The sequence below is a fragment of the Arachis ipaensis genome, chromosome B8 (assembly GCF_059453495.1).
Source record: "Arachis ipaensis isolate K30076 ecotype BB chromosome B8, ASM5945349v1, whole genome shotgun sequence".
Classification (NCBI taxonomy): Eukaryota; Viridiplantae; Streptophyta; class Magnoliopsida; order Fabales; family Fabaceae; genus Arachis; species Arachis ipaensis.
In genome coordinates this window covers 111,324,024-111,334,123 of record NC_142443.1, presented here as the reverse complement: position 1 = coordinate 111,334,123, position 10,100 = coordinate 111,324,024, and the positions used below count along the sequence as shown (strand labels likewise).

The following is a 10,100-nucleotide window of genomic DNA, read 5'->3' as shown; positions in this document are numbered from 1 at the left end:
CTTGACCATGCCTTCTTCAAACATAAATAACTTGAGCTACAAAACTCCAAATGAGGTGATTCAAAATGCATTGGAAAGAAGACATCTAGAGCTTTCCAAGCATATATGGCATGCATGGTGGATACTAAAAATTGAGGGAGAAAACAGCCCCGTAATGTGCATAGAAGAGCATAGTACCAACATGCAATCAGGCCAGCTGACCTCTTCACCTTCCATGGAGTATAACTCGAGTTGTAGAAATCTAATTGAGGTGCTTCCAGTTGCGTTAGAAAGCTGACATCCATAGCTTTCCAACGAGGTATAATAGTCTATATTTGGCATCAAATTGGCAAGGTTGACAAGAGAACAAAGTGACGACTCAAGAAAGGGGGTGCAACGTTTGAGTGTAGTTTAATGGATCATTATCCTTTTTGGATCAATTATGTCACTCTACCCTTCAAGCAAGCAAGGCCCATCAACAACACCAAATCAAGGCCACAAGAATCATCTAGAATAGTTTATTTTCATTTGATTGTAATTTGCTTTGAATTTCATTTTCATTTTGTAATTTAGGGAGCCTATTTAAAGGCCTTAGTTCCTGCATTTGAGACGGACGGGGGATTGAAGGGGAATCCAGCCCCTGAGAGGGACTTACTTTTACCTTTTCATTTGGCTAGTTTTCATATCTTTGTAATTGAATTCAGAGCTATGACTCACTAAACCCCCTTTCATTGGGTTAGGGAGCTCTATTGTAATTCAATGAATCAATAATAGTTTATCTTCTTCTTCAATCTTTTCTCTTGAATTTTGTTAGAAAGCTTCTCGTTCTAATTCCATTGGGTAGTTGTCTTGGGAAAGAAACTACCCATAATTGGAATCCTTCGGAACCTTGGGAAAGGAATGGAGGATTCATGCTAGAGAAGCTTTCTCACAGTGAATTGGATTGGGGTTTGGATGGATATTGTGACATGTAATCCTACCAAATTGTGGTTCATGAAGCTGTGTGGTATAATCAGTGATCGAGCATCATCTCTTCTTATGAACATTTAAACCAAGGGATTGGGAATTTGTTTGTTTTTAGAGAGAATTGGTGAGCCAAGGGATTGGAATCCAATCATATAAGATTGCCAAGCAAAATTTAATGAACGCATTGGTTGAGGAAGAGATAAACATGTTTTGATTCGGAGATCTCAATATCTCCTATACCCAATGAATTCCCCATTTCTGATTTCCACTTTCTCTTTACATTCTGCAACTCAATTCATGCAATCACCCCCATTCCCTTTTAATTTCAGCAATTTAGCTTCTGCTCTTTAATTCATGCAATTTAAGATTCCGCCATTTCAATTTCTTGTCATTTACTTTTCCCGCCAATTTTACATTCCGCAATTCTCATCTAAATCTTGATTCCGCTCAACTAGAACACACTTCTAATCTGAATTGCTCACTCAACCAATCCTTGTGGGATTCGACCTCACTCTATTGTGAGTTTTTACTTGACGATAACCGGTGCACTTGCCGGAAGGAATTTTGCCGATCGTGCAATTTCCTAAATCGTAGCATAACTAGTTTATGCGCATCAAGTTTATGGCGCCGTTGCCGGGGATTGGTTTTCGATTGACAATTCTCCAATTGGAAGCTAACTAGATTGAGCAATTTCTCTTGCTTTGTTAATTCTGTTCAAGTTACTTGTTGAATTTTAATTTCTGCACTCGGTTACATGCTTTCTTTCTTTATGCCTTTAAATTCAAGCAACTAACTCACTGACTCACTAACTGTTTGAATTAATTCCTCAATTGCTCTAACCATACTCTTCCATTAACCAAGAGTATTTCACTTGTTTGTGCCTGTGCTGTGTTCTTGTATGACAGGTAGGAGAGGAGAGACATCAACTCCTCCATATACCGAACCAGAGAGGACCCTTCATAGACTGAGAAGGGAAGCAAGAGGGAAGAGAGTAGTGGGAGAAGAGGAATCTGAAGGAGAATCTGAGGACAATTTTGAGGAAGCTTTAGATCTCAACATGGATAGAGAAGTTCACAACCATGAGAGAGCTGATGGAAACAATGCCATTCCTAAGAGGAGGGTTCTTAGTTCATACATAAACCCAACCTCTGGGAATTGTGGTAGCAGCATCCAGAAACCACCCATTCAGGCCAACAATTTTGAACTCAAACCACAGCTAATATCACTTGTGGAGAATCATTGTTCATTTGGTGGAAGTGCTAATGAAGACCCAAACCAACATCTCACAAAATTCCTGAGAATTTGTGACACTGTGAAGTCCAATGGAGTCCAGGATGATGCCTATAAACTGCTTTTGTTCCCATTTTCACTTAGGGACAAAGTAGCTAAGTGGCTGGAATCATTCCCAAGGGGGAGTCTAACAACATGGGATGAGGTGGAAAGTAAGTTTCTGGCACGTTTCTACCCCCCACAAAAGGTCAATAGGCTTCGATCTGAGGTTCAGACTTTTAGACAACAAGATGGTGAAACTCTCTACGAGGCATGGGAGAGATTCAAGGACTTGACAAGGAAATGCCCACCAGACATGTTCCATGATTGGGTGCAATTGCATATTTTCTATGATGGACTCTCTTATGAATCAAGGAAGGCTGTAGACCATTCATCAGGAGGTTCATTGAACAGGAAAAAGACTGTGGAAGAGGCCATTGAAGTGATTGAGACAGTGGCTGAGAATGAGTACTACTATGCATCAGAAAGGCACAACACTAAGGGAGTCATGGAGCTGAATCATGTTGATACAATTCTAGCCCAAAACAAGGTGTTTGCCAAGCAACTAGCAGAGCTTACCAGGCAATTAGAAACAAAGCAAGTGGCTGCAATACACACACACAAGATCAAGAGGAAGTAAGCATTGAAGGAGGTGATTGGGAAGAGGCCAACTATGTGGGAAACCAACAAAGGCAATCATATGATCCACACTCCAACACTTACAACCCAGGATGGAAAAATCACCCAAACTTTGGGTGGGGGAACCAACAAACCCAACCACAAAACCACAAACCTTACAACCACAACCAACATAACAATTCCACATACCAAAACTCCAACCAAAGATCATACCAAGCCACACAAAACACATACTCCCAACCACCATATCACAGCCAAGATAATCAACCTCATCAACCCAATCCGAACCAACAATTTCAAGATCAATTAAACAGGATAGAAGGAATGCTTGCAACTATGGGCAGAGATGTGGCCGATTTGAAAGGCTTTAAGGAAGAAGTGATATCCAACTTACAAAATCAAGGTGCTGCCATTCAAAAGCTAGAAGCACAAATTGGATATCTATCAAAGCAAATCCCTACCCACAATTCTTCTAGTGATACCATGGCAAACCCAAGGGAGGAATCAGAAGAACAAGAAAGGGAGAAAGTCAATCAAGGGAGATCACACTCCAATGACACAGAGAGTTGCAAAGAGGAAGGGTTCATTGAACCACAAATTCAGGAAGCTTTTGATGAACAGGATACTCCAACTGTCCAACAACAACCAAGTTCTGAGATCAAGGATGTGAAGGCAGTAGAAACAAGCACCAAAATGAGGATTGTGACCGAGAAACAAAGGACCATATCCATGAAGAAGAGAAGGTCGAAGAACAATCCAACTCCTGAGCCAACAAGCAAGGTCACTCAAGCCAATCACAAGGGAAAGCTTGCTGGAAAGAAGCATTCACAACAAGGGGCACTAACTAGCTCCTTTATCCACTTGAAGTCATTCCTCTTAACAAACTGGAGGAAGAGGAAGAAAGTCAGGAACAACATGTCAAGCTAATGACGTTAAAGAAGCGCTTGTTGGGAGGCAACCCAACCAAAGGTAGTTTTTCTTTTCTAGTTATTTCAATAAAAGAGTTAAGTAGATTTATCTGTATTGCAAGGAGCTAAGTTTGGTGTTGCACACCAAAACAATTCAAGGGTGAATGTGAGATTCTAAGTTTGGTGTTCCACCAAAAACTTCATTAAAAGCACATTTCTACCTCAGCATGACTAGTCACTAGCTCCAACCAATCAGGGAAACTACTTAAACAATAGTTTAATTTCTAGTTCATAGTTTCTTTTTCTAGTTAATAGTTATTTTCTTAATAAAAGCACATGAGGTTTTCTGCATATGATCCCAATTGCTGCATATGGCAAGGAACTAAGTTTCGTGTTCACACACCAATCTAAGTTCAGAGGCCTACAAACATCCATGCATGCTAACCAATTCTCAAAGTGCTTGGGGAACAAGCAACTTCTAATAGCTTTGCAGGAAGACAATCAATCTCATGGAAGGAATATACATCATCATCAAAGAGAACACCAAGGCTAGGAAGGATGATGAACAACAAAGAAGATGCTAAAAGGTTGTATTGTCACTTAATTGCTTGTACTTTGAATTGCTGATATTTGAAGTTTGCATGCACCCCTGCTTTAAGTTTGAGTCATTGCAGTTTTTGTTTGTCTGTTTGTTTAATTTTCAAATAAGTGATAGTCTAAGTGTCTGGATAACTTCATCTTCTTAAACAAATGCTTGCCATGCTTGTTCTGTTTCCATAAAATAAAAGAAATGTTTGAACAAAAGTAACTCAATTCCATTTGGTAAGAAATCAAATAAGATTAAGTGGTGGTATGCATGTTTGATTGAATAGTCAGCTCACTAAGAAATAAAGTTAGAATTGTCACTTTTAGTGGAAATTAGGATGCTGTCTATGGATCTTGATGAATAAATGTCTTTGGCCATGAAAAAGAAAGAAAAAGAAGAAGAAAAAGCCACTGAAAAAGGGCAACCAAAAAGCAAAAAAATTGAGAAAATAAGCTAAGCACCAATGGTTTGAACTTCTGAGACAAATGCCTGTGGTGTTTATGTATTAAGGATATGCTTGGATGAATAGGTTCTGAGGAGTGTTTCAACACTTGGTAACTTGGGTTAACTAACCCGGGATTATCAACCAAAAGTCCATTATCAAGAGCAACCTAAATACAAAACATTTAGTCACACAAAGAGGTGCTGGGCACCATTGTCTCAAGAAGAAATGTGAACTAAAATGACTGTAGTGGATATGTGTAGTGCACTAATAAGAAAAAGAAAATGCCAAAGGCTTGAGCAACACATGACACTGAGCAACAAGGAGCAAATAAGCTCAAAGAAAAAGAAAAACAAAGAAAAGAAACTTGCCAAGGATATGTGAATAACAAGAGGCCATAAGCAGTGTTTTAGTGGAAACATAAAAAGTGACATTCTTACCTAAGAAACAATAAAGTGATGCTGCAACAACTTTCTGCATGAACACCCCATTAATCAATGTCAATTACTTACTTATATGGCTAATGAATTTACTTTCTGTTTCATTCTTTCTTCTCAATAATTCAGAACTTGCTTGGGGACAAGCAATGATTAAGTTTGGTGTTGTGATGCCAAGGCATCTTAGGCTAGTTTCACTAGCCTTTTTCTTTTATTTTTAGTTGTTTTATGCATTTTCTTGAGCCTTAAGTAATCATTTGGGCCAAATAGTCATGCTTGTCTTAAATCATTCAACATGAAGATTTTGATGCAAATTCCATGAGTTTTTAGTTATATTACTTGAATGCTATGAATGGAAGATTTCTCATGAAATTTTGCAAGACTTTGATGCAATTGTTTGGATGATTTCAGGGAAGAAGAGGCTAGGCAAGGAAGCAACAAAATCAATAAAGGAAGCTTGAATATCACATGTGGAGTTTAAGTTCCAGTTTAAGCTTAAACTGGAACTTAAACTACCAAGCCATATAATGCTGGAATTGAAGTTTAACCTCCAGTTTAACCTTAAACTGGAGGTTAAACGCCAGAAATGAGAATCTCACCAGGGGAGCATTTCCACGTTTAACCTCCAGTTTAACCTTAAACTGGAGGTTAAACGCCAGAAGTAAGAAAGGCACCAGGAGCATTCCACGTTTAAGCTCCAGTTTAACCTTAAACTGGAGCTTAAACGTGTTCGACTATTTTTCTCCTCCAGGGTTGCTTTCTCATTTCCACGTTTAAGCTTCAGTTTAACCTTAAACTGAAGCTTAAACGTGCTCGAGCTTGTGCCTCCAGGGAGTGCCAGCGTTTAAGCTCCAGTTTAAGCTTAAACTGGAGCTTAAACGTGTTATATGGAACAGCTTGACCATGCCTTCTTCAAACATAAATAACTTGAGCTACAAAACTCCAAATGAGGTGATTCAAAATGCATTGGAAAGAAGACATCTAGAGCTTTCCAAGCATATATGGCATGCATGGTGGATACTAAAAATTGAGGGAGAAAACAGCCCCGTAATGTGCATAGAAGAGCATAGTACCAACATGCAATCAGGCCAGCTGACCTCTTCACCTTCCATGGAGTATAACTCGAGTTGTAGAAATCCAATTGAGGTGCTTCCAGTTGCGTTAGAAAGCTGACATCCATAGCTTTCCAACGAGGTATAATAGTCTATATTTGGCATCAAATTGGTAAGGTTGACAAGAGAACAAAGTGACGACTCAAGAAAGGGGGTGCAACGTTTGAGTGTAGTTTAATGGATCATTATCCTTTTTGGATCAATTATGTCACTCTACCCTTCAAGCAAGCAAGGCCCATCAACAACACCAAATCAAGGCCACAAGAATCATCTAGAATAGTTTATTTTCATTTGATTGTAATTTGCTTTGAATTTCATTTTCATTTTGTAATTTAGGGAGCCTATTTAAAGGCCTTAGTTCCTGCATTTGAGACGGACGGGGGATTGAAGGGGAATCCAGCCCCTGAGAGGGACTTACTTTTACCTTTTCATTTGGCTAGTTTTCATATCTTTGTAATTGAATTCAGAGCTATGACTCACTAAACCCCCTTTCATTGGGTTAGGGAGCTCTATTGTAATTCAATGAATCAATAATAGTTTATCTTCTTCTTCAATCTTTTCTCTTGAATTTTGTTAGAAAGCTTCTCGTTCTAATTCCATTGGGTAGTTGTCTTGGGAAAGAAACTACCCATAATTGGAATCCTTCGGAACCTTGGGAAAGGAATGGAGGATTCATGCTAGAGAAGCTTTCTCACAGTGAATTGGATTGGGGTTTGGATGGATATTGTGACATGTAATCCTACCAAATTGTGGTTCATGAAGCTGTGTGGTATAATCAGTGATCGAGCATCATCTCTTCTTATGAACATTTAAACCAAGGGATTGGGAATTTGTTTGTTTTTAGAGAGAATTGGTGAGCCAAGGGATTGGAATCCAATCATATAAGATTGCCAAGCAAAATTTAATGAACGCATTGGTTGAGGAAGAGATAAACATGTTTTGATTCGGAGATCTCAATATCTCCTATACCCAATGAATTCCCCATTTCTGATTTCCACTTTCTCTTTACATTCTGCAACTCAATTCATGCAATCACCCCCATTCCCTTTTAATTTCAGCAATTTAGCTTCTGCTCTTTAATTCATGCAATTTAAGATTCTGCCATTTCAATTTCTTGTCATTTACTTTTCCCGCCAATTTTACATTCCGCAATTCTCATCTAAATCTTGATTCCGCTCAACTAGAACACACTTCTAATCTGAATTGCTCACTCAACCAATCCTTGTGGGATTCGACCTCACTCTATTGTGAGTTTTTACTTGACGATAACCGGTGCACTTGCCGGAAGGAATTTTGCCGATCGTGCAATTTCCTAAATCATAGCATAACTAGTTTATGCGCATCAAACCCGCCCATACTTTATTTGTTTTCTTATCTTTATTTCTGGGTTACTTTTCTTCTTTTTCCTCTTCTTTCAGGCTGGCCACCGAGAAGGGAAAGAAAAAGCTTCTAAATGGGGAGAACAACGAACAAGTCTATCTGCACAATCTTCAGAGAAAAGCATCAGTTGTAGCCACCCGTCCACTTGCATATCTTATCATGCACCGAGGACGGTGCAATCTTTAAGTGTGGGGAGATCAATACCAACTTTCGTGGGTTAGTTAATTTCCTTTCTCAACACCAATGTTTAATATCTTAGTTGTTGCATTTGCATGTTTGATTGCATGTTTGTTTGATTTTGTGCATAATTTTACCACTACTTGGTTGAAGTAATATTTTCTTTTTCAAGAAACTATTTTATAGCATTTCACTAATTTGAATTAAAATTTTTATTAAACTTGTTTGAAGAAATATTATATTGGAACATGGTGTAGAGCTCGAACACACAAAACCAGTGAGATTTTGAGCCTAGTTGATTGGTTGCATTTTATCAACCAATATTCTGTTTTGGTGTGTGTTGTTTTCTCTATAATTGTGATCTTTGTCTTGCTTAATTCTATATTTCCATTGTTTGATGTATGCATGCACTTATATGATTAAGGCCTTGTTTCACTGAGCTTACATACCATATGGCCTTAACCCTTTCATTATCCTTTGTAAACCAATGTTGAGCCTTTTAACCCTATTTATTCTTTACTCTAGCTCATCACTATCTCTAAGCGGAAAACAATAATGTCCTTAATTTGAATCTTTGGTTAGCTTAGACTAGTAAGAGTGTTCATAATTTAAGTGTGGGGAAGTTGGGTTTGCCAATATTTGGTTTGAGAATTGGGTGTTGTATATTCCTGTGAAAATGTGGAAAATAATAGTTAAGCACATATTATTGCATTCAACAATGTAATCATATGCATTGAGAAAAACAAAAGAAAAGAAAAGAAAAAAAAAGAGAAAAAAGAAAAGAAAAAAAATAATAAAAAAATGCCCCAAAGTAAATGGTGATAGCAATGCATACGGGTTGTACTCAAATTGGGATGCATGAATATGTGGCAAAAAATAGTTAATGGGTAGTTAGGCTTTATATTATGATTACATGGATTGTCCTAAGTTAGGTGAGAAGTTTAGGTTAATTAAGGATTCAGATTTTAGTCCACTTGACCAAATACAATCCTACCTTGACCTTGACCCCATTACAACCCTTAAAAGACCTCTTGATATGTGTATTTATGCATTAATTTTTTGTTGATTGGTAGAAGAAGGGCAAGTCTTAGAAAGCAAGTTTAGTAGAGAATTGAGAGAATTGAACCTTAAACACTTGAGTGATTAGAGTGTATACGCTTCCGGTGAGGGTTCGATCACTTCGATGCTCGATTCCTTGTTCCTGGCTTTCATGAGTTATCTTCTTTTGCAAGTTTGCTTGTACTTTATTTTATGATTTGAATTAGTGAGGTCCACTTCATATTTCTTCTTGAAAGATTTGCTTACTTTTAACCAAGTACGTAAGAGCATTTTGCATTTAGTTGCATTCATATAGATAGGTTGCATTGCATAAGTTCTACCATTTTGCCTTCACTCTTTTGGTTCTCTTGAGCTTAGCATGAGGATATGCTAATGTTTAAGTGTGGGGAGATTGATAAACCCCATTTTTAGGGTTTATCTTATACTTAATTGAGTGGATTTTATCCACTAAACTAACACTTATTCATATAATTCGCATGTTTTACATTTTCCTTCTTAATTGTGTGCTATGATTGAAAACATGCTTTTTTGGCCTTAAATTTGCTAATTTTAATCCTCTCTTATTACCATTCGATACCGTGATATGTTTGTTAAGTATTTTCAGGGTTTATAGAGCATGAATGGCTTAGAGGATGGAAAGGAAGCATGCAAAAGTGGAAGAAATACAAGAAATTGAAGGAATTGCTGAGTTGTCAAGCCTGACCTCTTCGTACTAAATCGATCATAAATTGAGCTACAGAGGTCCAAATGAGGCGGTTCCAGTTGCATTGGAAAGCTAACATTCGGGGCTTCAAAATGATATGCAATTTGTCATATTTTCCATGCAGGCAGGTGACGCACACATGTGGATCACGCGTACGCGTGACCTTGCAAAAGTCCAGCGACGCATACGCTTGGGCGACGCGTACGCGTGACAGAGCCACGTGCTGGGCGATTTCTGGGATTTTTTGACCCAGTTCCAAGACCGAAAACACAGATTAGAGGCTGCAAAGTGGAGGAATCATAAAAACACAACTTTCATACACATAATTTTAGGTTTTATATGTAGTTTTCTAGAGAGAGCTCTAGGTTTTAGGGTTCTTTTTAGTTCTTCTCAATTTAAGATTTCTATCTTAGTTTGATTTAGTTTCTTTTCTACTTTTATTT

At 38.0% G+C, this 10,100-nt stretch overlaps 1 non-coding gene across 1 annotated transcript; it reads right to left on the bottom strand.

The window, feature by feature from the left end:
- Window positions 1-2,428: 2,428 nt before the first annotated feature.
- Window positions 2,429-2,532, bottom strand: LOC148549265 (small nucleolar RNA R71). The gene has a single exon (XR_015898701.1). It is a non-coding gene; the product is annotated as a small nucleolar RNA R71 (small nucleolar RNA).
- Between the last annotated feature and the right edge of the window lie 7,568 nt (window positions 2,533-10,100).